General features: G+C 41.5%; 1 pseudogene; it reads left to right on the top strand.

The window, feature by feature from the left end:
* The window catches only part of LOC113911129, a 55,073-nt pseudogene extending 54,499 nt beyond the window's left edge, over positions 1–574 (top strand).
* Positions 575–13,883: the final 13,309 nt, after the last annotated feature.

The following is a 13,883-nucleotide window of genomic DNA, read 5'->3' as shown; positions in this document are numbered from 1 at the left end:
TGGGGCTTGATCCCATGACTCTGGGATCATGACCTGAGCCGAAGGCTTCAGATGCTTCACTGACTGAGCCACCCAGGCATCCCTCAAGATATCTCCTTAAATGTGAAGTGTACGTTGTTTTAAAAAGCCCTTACAACAGCCAGAAGAAGAAGCATAACACCTAGTGGGTCTCTTTGGAAGGAAGCAACATATTACTCATTTGAGTGTATTACTCCAACTCATTGGCCAAGTGACCCAAAAAGCTTTTAGTTTTGAGTGTGGCCCAGAACAAGAGAAGACCCTGCAACAGGTCCAGGTGGCTACACCAGTGCTTTTCCATGTGATCCAGAATTATCCAAAAGTGCTTGGAGTGACAGACTGGGATGCTGTTTGGAGCCTTGACCCTTGTAGGTGTCATAGTACAGTCCCTCAGGATTTTGGAGCAAAGACCTGCCATTCTCTACAGATGACTACCCTCCTTCCGAGACACAGCTCTGGCTCTGCAACTGTGCCTCCAGAGAGACTGAATCTTAGCCATGGGCCTCCAAATTACCACATGGCCCGAGCTGCCCATCATGAGCTGGATGTTATCTGACTCAACAAACCACACATTTGGGTGTGTACCACAGCATTCCACCATCAAATGGAAGTGGAATACATGAGATTGGGCATGAACAGACCCTAAAAGCACAAGTAAGCCACATGAAGAAATGACCCAATGGCCCATAGTCCCTATTCCTGCTACACCGCCTTCGTCTTCCCTCTCCCAGCCTGCACCCATGGCCTCATGGTGCATTCCCTGTGATCAATTGACAAAGGTAAAAGAAGACCTCAAAGTCTGGTTTATAAACAGTTCGCAATCTGCAGACACCACCCGAATGTGAACAGTAGCAGCACTATGGCCTCTGTCTAGGACATCCTTGAAAGATGTGGTGAAGGGAAATCCTCCCAGTGGGCAGGACTTGAAGCACTGTACCTAATTGCAGTCTACCAAATCATTTTGCTCAGGAGGGAAAGTGGGCAGATGTGAAGTTATATCCTGATTCATGGACTAAGGCCAATAGTTTGGCTGGTTGGTCTGGGAAACATCCATGGAAAGAACATGATTGGAAAATTAGTGACACAAAAGTCTGGGGAAGAGGTGTATCAGTATATCTCCCTGTACAGGCAAAAAAATGTGAAGATATTTAGATTCCAAGTCAGGGCTAACCAAAGGGTGACCTTAGAGGTGGAAGATTTTAACAATCAAGTGGATAGGATGACCCACTCTTTGGATACCAGTCAGCCTTTTTCCCCAGCCACCCCTGTCATTACCCTACCCATTGGGTTCATGAACACAGTGGCCATAGTGGCAGGGTTGGAGGTTATGCATAGGCTCAGCAATATGAACTTCCACTCACCAAGGTTGATAGACTACTGCTGAGTGCCCAGTCTTCCAGGTGGAGAACAACACTGACTCTCCAAGATGGCCCAGTTCCCCAGGGTAATCAGCCAGCTACCTGGTGGCAGGTTGATTACATTGGACCACTTCCCTAATAGAATGGGTGGCATTTTGTTCTTGATGGAGTAGACACTCTGCATATGAATTTACCTTTCCTGCACATAAGGCTTCCACCAAAACTACCATCTAAGCACTTACAGAATGCCTTCTCCACCATCATGATACTCCACACAGCATTGTTTCTGATCAAAGAACTAAGTTCATGGAAATGAAGTGAAGCTGTAGAACTATGCTCATGGAATTCACTGGTCTTGCCATCTTTCCCAATCTCCTGAAGTAGCTGGCTTACTAGAACAGTGAAGTGACCTTTTGAAGACTTCATTTACAATCCCAGCTAGTGGAAATACCTTGCAGAGATGGGGCAAGTTTCTTCAGGAAACTGTGTATGATCTGAATCAGCCTCCGATATATGGTATTGTTCTCCAATAGCAAGGATTCATGGATCCAGGAGACAATGTACCACTCTCTATTGCTCCTGGTGACCCTCTTGCAAAATTTTTGCTTCCTGTCCCCATTACCTTATATTCCGTTAGCCTAGAGTTCTTAGGAGACACAATAATGATTCCGTTGAACTGGAAGTTAAGACTTCCCCCTGACCACTTTGGACTCTTCATGCTTGTGAACCAGTGGGCACAAAAGGCTGTGCTGTGCTGGCTGGAATGATTGAATCTGACAACCGAGTGGAAGGGACTGCTGTTCCACAGTGGAACTAAGGAAGAGCATGTCTGGAAGACAGAAGATCCTGTAGGGTGTCTCTTAGTATTGCCATGCCCTGTGATTAAGGTCATTGGAAAACTGCAACAACCCGATCCAGGAAGGACTACTAATGACCCAGACCCTTTGAATGAAGGTTTGGGTCACCCCACCAGGCAAAGAACCATAACCAGAAGAGATACTTGTTGAAAGCAAAGGAATACAGAATGAATGATGGAAGAAGGTAATTTTAAATACCAGCTACAACCACAAGACCAGTTACAGAAATGAGGACTGTAGTTGTCATGAATATTTCTTCCTTATTTGGTTGTAAAGTGTGTGTGTGTGTGTGTGTGTGTGTGTGTGTGTGTGTGTTCAGCAAGTATCTTTGTTTTCTTCCTTCTTTATCCCTTTATCATGTAACGTAAGATACATTGACTTTATATCATAGCATTTAATTATTGTGATGTTTACAAAACAGTATTTTAGTTACAGGATCTAAAGGAGCAGAGCAAACTTCAGGCAAGGACTTTGCATCCTAGGGGCACCTGGGTGGTTCAGTCATTAAGCGTCTGCCTTCGGCTCAGGCCATGATCCCAGGGTCCTGGGATTGAGCCCCGCATCGGGCTCCCTGATCAGCAGGAAGCCTGCTTCTCCCTCTCCCACTCCTCCTGTTTGTATTCCCTCTCTCGCTGTCTCTGTCTCTCTGTCAAATAAATAAATAAAATCTTTAAAAAAAAAAAAAAGGACTTTGCATCCTCTCCTGGGGAAAGGGTTAGTGTATTTTCAGTTGTACTCAGGATAGTTGTATCATGTTAGGTGGAAGTATGAGTTCATTGTTGTCTTGGAGATGAAGTATGGTTTAAGGAGATGTGTATGGGTGCCAAGTTGACAAAGTATAAACGTGTGATGGTTAATTTTATGTGTCAAGTTGGAAGGTGTTGGGTAACATTAATTTAATTAACACTAAAATTGGTAAAATTTGAGTAAGCTTATTACCTTCTATAAAGTATGTAGGAATCACCTAACCAGCTGAAGATCTGAATAGAATAAAAAGACTGACCTCCCAAAGAAAGAGGCTATTCTCCAGATGACTGACTTCAGACATCATCTGTACCAGAGTCTCTCCTGGGTCTCTAGCCTGCTGGACCACACTGCAGATTTGAGCTTGTCCATCTCCATAATCACGTGAACCAATTTCTTATCAATAATCTCTCTCTACCCCACCCCTCTCTCTTTCATCTCTCTGTATACACACACACACACACCAATACACTCTGTAGGTTTGTTTCTCCTGAGAACCCTGACAATTAAAACTATGTATATCCACAGGAAGTATCAGTCTTTGTTATCAAGCCCCCTCCTCCAAAACTGCTCCCCAATGGGTCTTAAGTATAGTACAGACCATCAGGAGTTCATTCTCCCTTATTAGCTGGCTCACACTTCAAAATGTGGAAGCACATCTCCTTCCTTATGGATTCGCCTTCCAGCCCTTCCATAGCCAGAACTTGTAACCACTCTTCTTATGTCTGCTAATTCATTTTCCAAATCTCAGCCAGAGTGCAATTTCCAGATCATGAGTGTCCTTGTCAACACACTTAGATGGCATATGGTTTTCTTCAGGCTCAGTTCTGAGCATGGCTCATGAGATTCAGTGAGGCGGGACCTCTGGCCACGTCGTCTAACCACATTCACAGGCTTGGAACTACTTGCTGCTGGTATAGTCATTGTCCAGCAGCCCTCCGACGATGGTTCTCCTTTGAGGGTGTGCCGATCAGGGTTCTCCACAGAAACCATAACAATAGAACATATATAGATATTAAAAAGGCCTTTATTATGAGGGACTGAGTCACATAATTATGGAGGCTGAGAAGTCTCACAGTCTTCCCTCTGTAAATTGGCACCCAGGGGAGTCAATAATTCCTGTCCCAACTTGAAGACCTGAGAACCAGGAGATCCAATGATGTAAGCCCCAGGCCCAATGCTTGTCCAAAGGCCCAAGAACTAGGAACCCCAATGGCTGAGTGCAGGGGAAGATGAATATTCTGGCTCATGCAGAGAACAGATTTGACATCCCTCTGCTGTTTTGTTCTATTCAGGCCCGGGATAGATTAGATGTCGCTTGCCTGCATTGGTGAGACCTTCTTTACTCAGTCTATTGATTAGAATGCTAATATGCCTGGAAACGCTCTCACAGACATACTCAGAGATAATGTTATACTGGATATCTGGCCAAAGCTTAGCCCAGTCAAGCTGACACATAAAATTAGCCATCACAGAGGGAACATGGTAGTCCTCGATTTTGCTCACCCCTCATTTCCTGAAAAATTTCTCAAAGCTTCATAGTGGAAGAGCTCCTTGTTGTGCTCTCTGGCAAAGAATGTCTTTCATTCAGCTTTAAACTTCATAGTCAATAGTGCCTGGCATTTAGATGGTACTAACTAAACTTTTGTTTATTGAATAAGTAAGAGAATTTTATGATTTCCACTAATTATGAATAGCAAAAACAAAAACAAAAACAAAAACAAAACCTACTGTAGTCAAATGGATGCTCCCTTTTTTCTCAAATATTGAGCATGTGAGGTTCAGAAGACATAAAGAAAATATTCATTTTGGGATTCAGAAAACAGATATTTATAGTATGTTAAATAAGTCCTCAGGTCTTAGGTGTTTTTTACGTGCATTAATATGAGAAATCTTCAAATGTAACCCTTCCTTTCCTGTTCTACTAAGTTTACGTGCTTAAGAAAAATGGCCTGAGTTTTCTGTCTGATTTTTGTTCTTTTATTTTTTTCTTCCTGCCAAGGAGATTTAGGACACATAAATCATTAACGGGTGTTTTTATATATCCTGGTGGTCGGTGATGAGAAGAGTTTAAGGTAACATAAATCCATTTTGTGGGTGTTTATAGGAGATACTTTCAGAGTGTAGAATTCAGTACAAGTCCTATGGACGACCTTCAGACAAAGCATGCTTTGAGCGTGTGCATCCAGAAGCGGACAGAGTTCCTTTTTACTGCCTACTTTTAGGAGAGGAGCATCATCTAGAGCTGTAACTCTTCCATTTCACAATTTACAAGATTTGTTATTTTCCTAGTTAGAGAAGAAGTAAAAAAAAAAATGTGCCATCTGCCCATCACTGACATCAAGAGCAGAACGAAGTACTACAGTCAAAATTTTGGAGACAATTTTGTTCAGAAATAGAATTAAAACGTTAGTTTCATCTATTTAAGAAAACACTAAATTCCTATGTAAACAAAACTGATAGAAATCTGCTATTACTTGACATAATAGTCTAATTGTTCATCATATTCATTAATACCGATGGTGAGATACCCCTGCTTTAGTTCCATGGGTTACCGTACTACTTGAAGGTATAAAAATATATTTCCTTTAAAATGAATAAAATGATACTTTTTACTGATTCGATCTCTCATCACTGTTTGGTATGTTCACTGGCTCTTAATGTAGCAATCCCAAGGCATATACTCAGAAACATTCATTATAAGATGAAAAGTCTAAAAAGGCGGAAAAAAAAAAAGGACTATAACATTGTGATAATTCCAGAAAAGTAATTCCATTTTGCAGAAAGGAGGTGATAAGTTTAATGCCTTAAAATATTTCTATTTTTTTCAATACGATCACCTAAAAATGGCCTGACAGCAATATGTACTTCAAGTATCAATAAAAATCGAACCATACTTTTATACTTTTAATATGAAATCAATATAAATCCACCATTTACATGACAGATATATCTGCATGCTTATAATGGTAATAGTTCCTATGAGAGACCTCTCTCTCTCCCTGTCTCTCAAGCTCTCTCCATTTCTGTTGTTTTATAGAAATAAAGATACTCTAACAATAAATGAAGTGATGTGATTGATATGTCAGACAGCTCAGGCCATGAGCACATGTATTTGCTTATGGTGGTCATTTGCTCAAAAATTGCCCTATATGCCACTCTAGGAATTGGGTACATCCATGAGCATATCACTTTCTTCAGTAATCATAGAATTTGGCCCTCTAGTACAATCCGATTTTTATATTAATATCTATTAAGATTTTATATGGAAAAAAAAATGTAACTGCTGTCCCATCTCCGTGAAGGCAACATGACTGCTGAAAAATAAAGAAACCAGCAAGCAAGTATAAACTAGCTGTTAAAAAAAAATGCAATGAGAGAGGCGGAGCAAGATGGCGGAGGAGTAGGAGACCTAGATTTCGTCTGGTCTCAGGAATTCAGCTGAATAGGGATCAAACCATTCTGAACACCTACGAACTCAACAGGAGATCGAACAGGAGAGTAGCAACAACTCTCTGAACAGAGAAGCGACCACTTACTGGAAGGTAGGACGTGCGGAGAAGTGAATCCGAGGCGATATTCGGGAGGATAGACGGCGGGGGAGGGGCCTCCGCCGGCCGCTTCTGGCAAGTGCTAGAGCCGCGGAGCACAAGATCGGACCTTTTAGAAGTCGGCTCGGTGGAGGGACGTCGCTGCAGTGGCTAAGCGGGGGGTGGAAACCTCGCGGGACAGTGTGGTCTCAGGACCCTCGGGGTCACAGAGAGACCGGGGTGCCTGAGTGCGGCAGAGCTCCCAGGTATCGGAGCGGGGAAGCCGGCTGCAGAGACGGAGCCGAGGCGCGGGCTCTCAGCTCGGGGTTGACATAAACTGTGATCTGCGGCCCAGTCGGGGCACTGCGCCTCCAGCAGGGACCCAACAAGCGGCAGAGCCGGGGAGACTCCCCTTCCTTCCCCGGGAGGAGCGGCACGGGAGCGCACCGCAGGGATCTGCTGGGTTTGGAGACTCCGAGCGGGGTCGGGTGCCAGAGATAGCAACGCTCGATCACAGGCCGGGTGAGCACGGAGTGCGGCCAGAGACCGGGGACACGGGAGTGACTGCTTTTCTCTGGGGGCGCACTGAGGAGCGGGGCCCCGAGTTCTCAGCTCCTCCGAGTGGAGATTGGGAGGCCACCATTTCTGCCCTGGTCCTCCAAAGCTGTACCGAGAGCTTGCAGGGAACAAAAGCTCCTGAGAGCAAACCGGAGCAGCTTCCTTAGCCCGGACCGACAAGGGCGGGGCAATTCCGCCTCCGGCAAAGACATTTGGAAACCACAGCAACAGGCCCCTCCCCCAGAAGATCAACACAAACAGCCAACAAGCCAAGACCAAGTTGATCGATCAAGGAGAATAGGAGAACTCCAGCGCTAGGGGAATACTGCACATAGATTCATGGCTTTTTTTTTTTTTTTTACCATGATTCATTATTTCATCAAAGTTAATTTTTGTTGACTGTTTTTTTTTATTTTTCTTTTCCCTTTTTCAACCAACATCTTATAAATCCCCTTTTTAAAAAAAAAAAAAAACATTTTTTATTTTTCATTTTTAGAGTCATATTTTATCCCTTCATAGTAGTTACCCTTATTTTTGACATATATATATATAAGTTGTTCTGTCTTTAAAATTTTGAGGTAGTTTCTTCTAACAGATCAAAATATACCCTAAATCACTAGTGTATGGCTTTGTTCTAGTCTCCTGCCTGATCACATTCTCTCCCTTTTTCCTTTTTTTTTTTCTTAAATCTTCTTTCTTTTTTCAAACAACTTATTTTACCAAGTCCTTTTATAAAATCTTTTATAATTTTCATCTTTACAGTCATCTTCCATCCCTTCGTTGTATCAACCCTTATTTTGTACATATATGTTTCTTCCTTTAAAATTTTAGGAGGCACTTTTTTCTAACAGACCAAAATACGCCCAAAATCTAGTGTGTGGCACTGATCTATGCACTAGCCTGATCATATTTGATCATATTCTGCCTTTTTTGTATTGTTTTGTTTTTGTTTTTATCTTTTTTTTCTCTCTTTTTCTCTTTCTTTTTTCTTTCTTTCCCTTTCTTTTCCCCAGGTTTCAGGTCTTTTCTGATTTGTATACAGTATATTTGCTGGGGACGTTGTAAATCTGTTAGCATTTTGTTCTCTCATTCATCTATTCTCCTCTGGACAAAATGACAAGACGAAAGAAATCACCTCAGCAAAAAGAACAAGAGGTAGTACCGTCAGCCAGGGACCTACTCAATACGGACATTAGTACGATGTCAGACCTAGGGTTCAGAATCATGACTTTAAAGATACTAGCTGGGCTTGAAAAAAGCGTGGAAGTTATTAGAGAAACCCTTTCTGGAGAAATAAAAGAACTAAAATCTAACCAAATCGAAATCAAAAAGGCTATTGATGAGGTGCAATCAAAAATGGGGGCACTAAATGCTGGGATAAATGAGGCAGAAGAGAGAATCAGCGATATAGAAGACCAAATGATGGAAAATAAAGAGGCTGAGAAAAAGAGAGAGAAACAACTACAGGATCACGAGGGCAGAATTCGAGAGATAAGTGATATGATAAGACAAAACAACATTAGAATAATTGGGATCCCAGAAGAGGAAGAGAGAGAGAGAGGGGCAGAAGGTATATTGGAGCAAATTATAGCAGAGAACTTCCCTAATGTGAGGAAGGAAACAGGCATTAAAATCCAGGAGGCACAGAGAACCCCTCTCAAAATCAATAATAATATGTCAACACCCCGACATCTAATAGTAAAACTTACGAGTCTCAGAGACAAAGAGAAAATCCTGAAAGCAGCTCGGGAGAAGAGATATGTAACCTACAATGGTAGAAACATTAGATTGGCAACAGACCTATCCACAGAGACCTGGCAGGCCAGAAAGGACTGGCAAGATATCTTCAGAGCACTAAACGAGAAAAATATGCAGCCAAGAATACTATATCCAGCTAGGCTATCATTGAAAATAGAAGGAGAGATAAAAAGCTTCCAGAACAAACAAAAACTAAAGGAATTTGCAAACACAAAACCAGCCCTCCAAGAAATATTGAAAGGGGTCCTCTAAGCAAAGAGAGAACCTAAAAGCAGCAAAGAGCAGAAACGAACACAGACAACAGACAGTTAACAGTCACCTTACAGGTAATACAATGGCACTAAATTCATACCTTTCAATAGTTACCCTGAATGTAAATGGGCTAAATGCCCCAATCAAAAGACACAGGCTATCAGATTGGATTAAAAAACAAGACCCATCCATATGCTGTCTGCAAGAGACTCATTTTAGACCCAAAGACACCCCCAGATTGAAAGTGAGGGGGTGGAAAACCATTTACCATGCTAATGGACACCAAAAGAAAGCTGGGGTGGCAATCCTTATATCAGACAAACTAGATTTTAAAACAAAGACTGTAATAAGAGATGAGGAAGGACACTATATCCTACTTAAAGGGTCTATCCAACAAGAAGATCTAACAATTGTAAATATCTATGCCCCGAACATGGGAGCAGCCAATTATATAAGGCAATTAATAACAAAAGCAAAGAAACACATTGACAACAATACAATAATAGTGGGGGACTTTAACACCCCTCTGACTGAAATGGACAGATCATCTAAGCAAAAGATCAACAAGGAAATAAAGACTTTAAATGACACACTGGACCAAATGGACTTCACAGACATATTCAGAACATTCCATCCCAAAGCAAAGGAATACACATTCTTCTCTAGTGCCCATGGAACATTCTCCAGAATTGATCACATCCTAGGTCACAAATCAGGTCTCAATCGGTACCAAAAGATTGGGATCATTCCCTGCATATTTTCAGACCACAATGCTTTGAAACTAGAACTCAACCACAAGGGGAAAGTCGGAAAGAACTCAAATACATGGAGGCTAAAGAGCATCCTACTAAAGAATGAATGGGTCAACCAAGAAATTAAAGAAGAATTAAAAAAATTCATGGAAACCAATGAAAATGAAAACACAACTGTTCAAAATCTTTGGGATACAGCAAAGGCAGTCCTGAGAGGAAAGTATATAGCAATACAAGCCTTTCTCAAGAAACAAGAAAGGTCTCAAATACACAACCTAACCCTACACCTAAAGGAGCTGGAGAAAGAACAGCAAATAAAGCCTAAACCCAGCAGGAGAAGAGAAATCATAAAGATCAGAGCAGAAATCAATGAACTAGAAACCAAAAGAACAGTAGAACAGATCAACGAAACTAGGAGCTGGTTCTTTGAAAGAATTAAGAAGATTGATAAACCCCTGGCCAGACTGATCCAAAAGAAAAGAGAAATGACCCAAATCAACAAAATCATGAATGAAAGAGGAGAGATCACAACCAACACCAAAGAAATACAAACAATTATAAGAACATATTATGAGCAACTCTGTGCCAGCAAATTAGATAACCTGGAAGAAATGGGTGCATTCCTAGAGATGTATCAACTACCAAAATTGAACCAGGAAGAAATAGAAAACCTGAACAGACCTATAACCACTAAGGAAATTGAAACAGTCATCAAAAATCTCCCAAGAAACAAAAGCCCAGGGCCAGATGGCTTCCCAGGGGAATTCTATCAGACATTTCAAGAAGAATTAATACCTATTCTCCTGAAACTGTTCCAAAAAATAGAAATGGAAGGGAAACTTCCAAACTCATTTTATGAGGCCAGCATTACCTTGATCCCAAAACCAGACAAAGACCCCATCAAAAAAGAGAATTACAGACCAATATCCTTGATGAACATGGATGCAAAAATTCTCACCAAAATACTAGCCAATAGGATCCAACAGTACATTAAAAGGATTATTCACCACGACCAAGTGGGATTTATCCCTGGGTTGCAAGGCTGCTTCAACATCTGCAAATCAATCAACGTGATACAATACATTAACAAAAGAAAGAGCAAGAATCATATGATCCTCTCAATAGATGCAGAAAAAGCATTTGACAAAGTACAGCATCCTTTCTTGATCAAAACTCTTCAGAGTATAGGGATAGAGGGTACATACCTCAATATCATAAAAGCCATCTATGAAAAACCTACAGGGAATATCATTCTCAATGGGGAAAGGCTGAGAGCTTTTCCCCTAAGGTCAGGAACGCGGCAGGGATGTCCACTCTCACCACTGCTATTCAACATAGTATTAGAAATCCTAGCCACAGCAATTAGACAACAAAAAGAAATCAAAGGCATCCAAATCGGCAAAGAGGAAGTCAAACTCTCACTCTTTCCAGATGATATGATACTGTATGTGGAAAACCCAAAAGACTCCACCCCAAAACTAATAGAACTCATACAGGAATTCAGTAAAGTAGCAGGATATAAAATCAATGCACAGAAATCAGTGGCATTCCTATACACCAACAACAAGGCAGAAGAGAGACAAATCAAGGAGTCGATCCCATTTACAATTGCACCCAAAACCATTAGATACCTAGGAATAAATCTAACCAAAGAGGCAAAGAATCTGTACTCAGAAAACTATAAAATACTCAGGAAAGAAATTGAAGAAGACACCAAGAAATGGAAAAATGTTCCATGCTCATGGATTGGGAGAATCAACATTGTGAAGATGTCAATGCTACCTAGAGCAATCTACACATTCAATGCAATCCCCATCAAAATACCATCCACTTTTTTCAAAGAAATGGAACAAATAATCCTAAAATTTGTATGGAACCAGAAGAGACCCAGAATAGCCAGAAGAATACTGAAAAAGAAAAGCAAAGCTGGCGGCATCACCATTCCGGACTTCCAGCTCTATTACAAAGCTGTCATCATCAAGAGAGTATGGTACTGGCACAAAAACAGACACATCGATCAATGGAACAGAATCGAGAGCCCAGAAATGGACCCTCGACTCTATGGTCAACTTATCTTTGACAAAGCAGGAAAGAATGTCCAATGGAAAAGAGACAGTCTCTTCAACAAATGGTTTTGGGAAAATTGGACAGCCATATGCAGAAGAATGAAACTGGACCATTTCCTTGCACCACACACAAAAATAGACTCCAAATGGTTGAAAGACCTAAACATGAGACAGGAGTCCATCAAAATCCTAAAGGAGAACACAGGTAGCAACCTTTTCGACCTTAGCCGCAGCAACTTCTTCCTAGAAACATCGCCAAAGGCACGGGAAGCCAGGGCAAAAATGAACTATTGGGATTTCATCAAGATAAAAAGCTTTTGCACAGCAAAAGAAACAGTCCACAAAACCAAAAGACAACCGACAGAATGGGAGAAAATATTTGCAAATGACATATCAGATAAAGGGCTAGTGTCCAAAATCTATAAAGAACTTATCAAACTCAACACCCAAAGAACAAATAATCCAATCAAGAAATGGGCAGAAGACATGAACAGACATTTCTCCAAAGAAGACATCCAATTGGGCCAACAGGCACATGAAAAAGTGCTCAACATCGCTCGGCATCAGGGAAATCCAAATCAAAACCTCAATGAGATACCACCTCACACCCATCAGAATGGCTAAAATTAACAAGTCAGGGAACGACAGATGTTGGCGGGGATGTGGAGAAAGGGGAACCCTCCTACACTGTTGGTGGGAATGCAAGCTGGTGCAACCCCTCTGGAAAACAGTATGGAGGTTCCTCATACAGTTGAAATTAGAGCTACCGTTCGATCCAGCAATTGCACTACTGGGTATTTACCACAAAAATACAAATGTAGGGACCCGAAGGGGTACGTGTACCCCAATGTTTATAGCAGCAATGTCCACCATAGCCAAACTGTGGAAAGAGCCAAGATGCCCATCGACAGATGAATGGATAAAGAAGAGGTGGTATATATACACAATGGAATATTATGCAGCCATCAAAAGGAATGAGATCTTGCCATTTGCAACGACGTGGATGGAACTGGAGGGTGTTATGCTGAGTGAAATAAGTCAATCAGAGAAAGACATGTATCACATGACCTCACTGATATGAGGAATTCTTAATCTCAGGAAACAAACTGAGTGTTACTGGAGTGGTTGGGGGTGGGAGGGATGGGGTGGCTGGGTGATAGACATTGGGGAGGGTATGTGCTATGGTGAGCACTGTGAATTGTGCAAGACTGTTGAATCACAGTTCTGTACTTCTGAAAGAAATAACGCAACATATTTTAAGAAAAAAGAAAAAGAAGAAGATAACAGGAGAGGAATAAAAGGGGAGTATGTCAGAGGGGGAGACGAACCATGAGAGATGATGGACTCTGAAAAACAAACTGAGGGTCCTAGAGGGGAGGAGGGTAGGGGGATGGGTTAGCCTGGTGATGGGTATTGAGGAGGGCACGTTCTGCATGGAGCACTGGGTGTTATGAACAAACAATGAATCATGGAACACTGCACCAAAAACTAATGATGTAATATATGGTGATTAACATAACAATAAAAAATAAAAAAAATGCATTGATTTTATTATGGATTATTATTATTATTATCCATTGTTTTGGGTAAAAAATGGCTATGTGTTTCCTTTCTACCAGTATAAGTGGTGTGAATTTCTGGTCTCCCCTAAAATCTTATTGCTATAAGTTATTTTAGAAAGGCAGAAAATAAACCACCACCCTGCGGCGGAGTTGTTACTGTGGACTCTGAGTTAGCCTGGGCTCATCATGTCCCTCTTCTGCTCTCTAGGTGTTAGAAGGACGTGACGCTGCCCTGATCCTCAGACGTCTGAGCTTTAAAATGAGGATCCGGCCTCTCCCCTTCACCACCGTGTCTACGAAATGGAGTTTCATATAAAGCACTTAGAACAGCTCTAGTGCACAATATGTGCTCAGTAACAGTTACTTGTAAATGTCAACGTTAATATTATTAGTGTTTTACTTGCCTTGTCTGCTTTGGTATTGTGCTT

The sequence above is a fragment of the Zalophus californianus genome, chromosome 12 (assembly GCF_009762305.2).
Source record: "Zalophus californianus isolate mZalCal1 chromosome 12, mZalCal1.pri.v2, whole genome shotgun sequence".
In the NCBI taxonomy this organism is placed as follows: domain Eukaryota; kingdom Metazoa; phylum Chordata; class Mammalia; order Carnivora; family Otariidae; genus Zalophus; species Zalophus californianus.
Note: the sequence above shows the minus strand (reverse complement) of the source record. Positions and strands in the feature narration are given on the sequence as shown.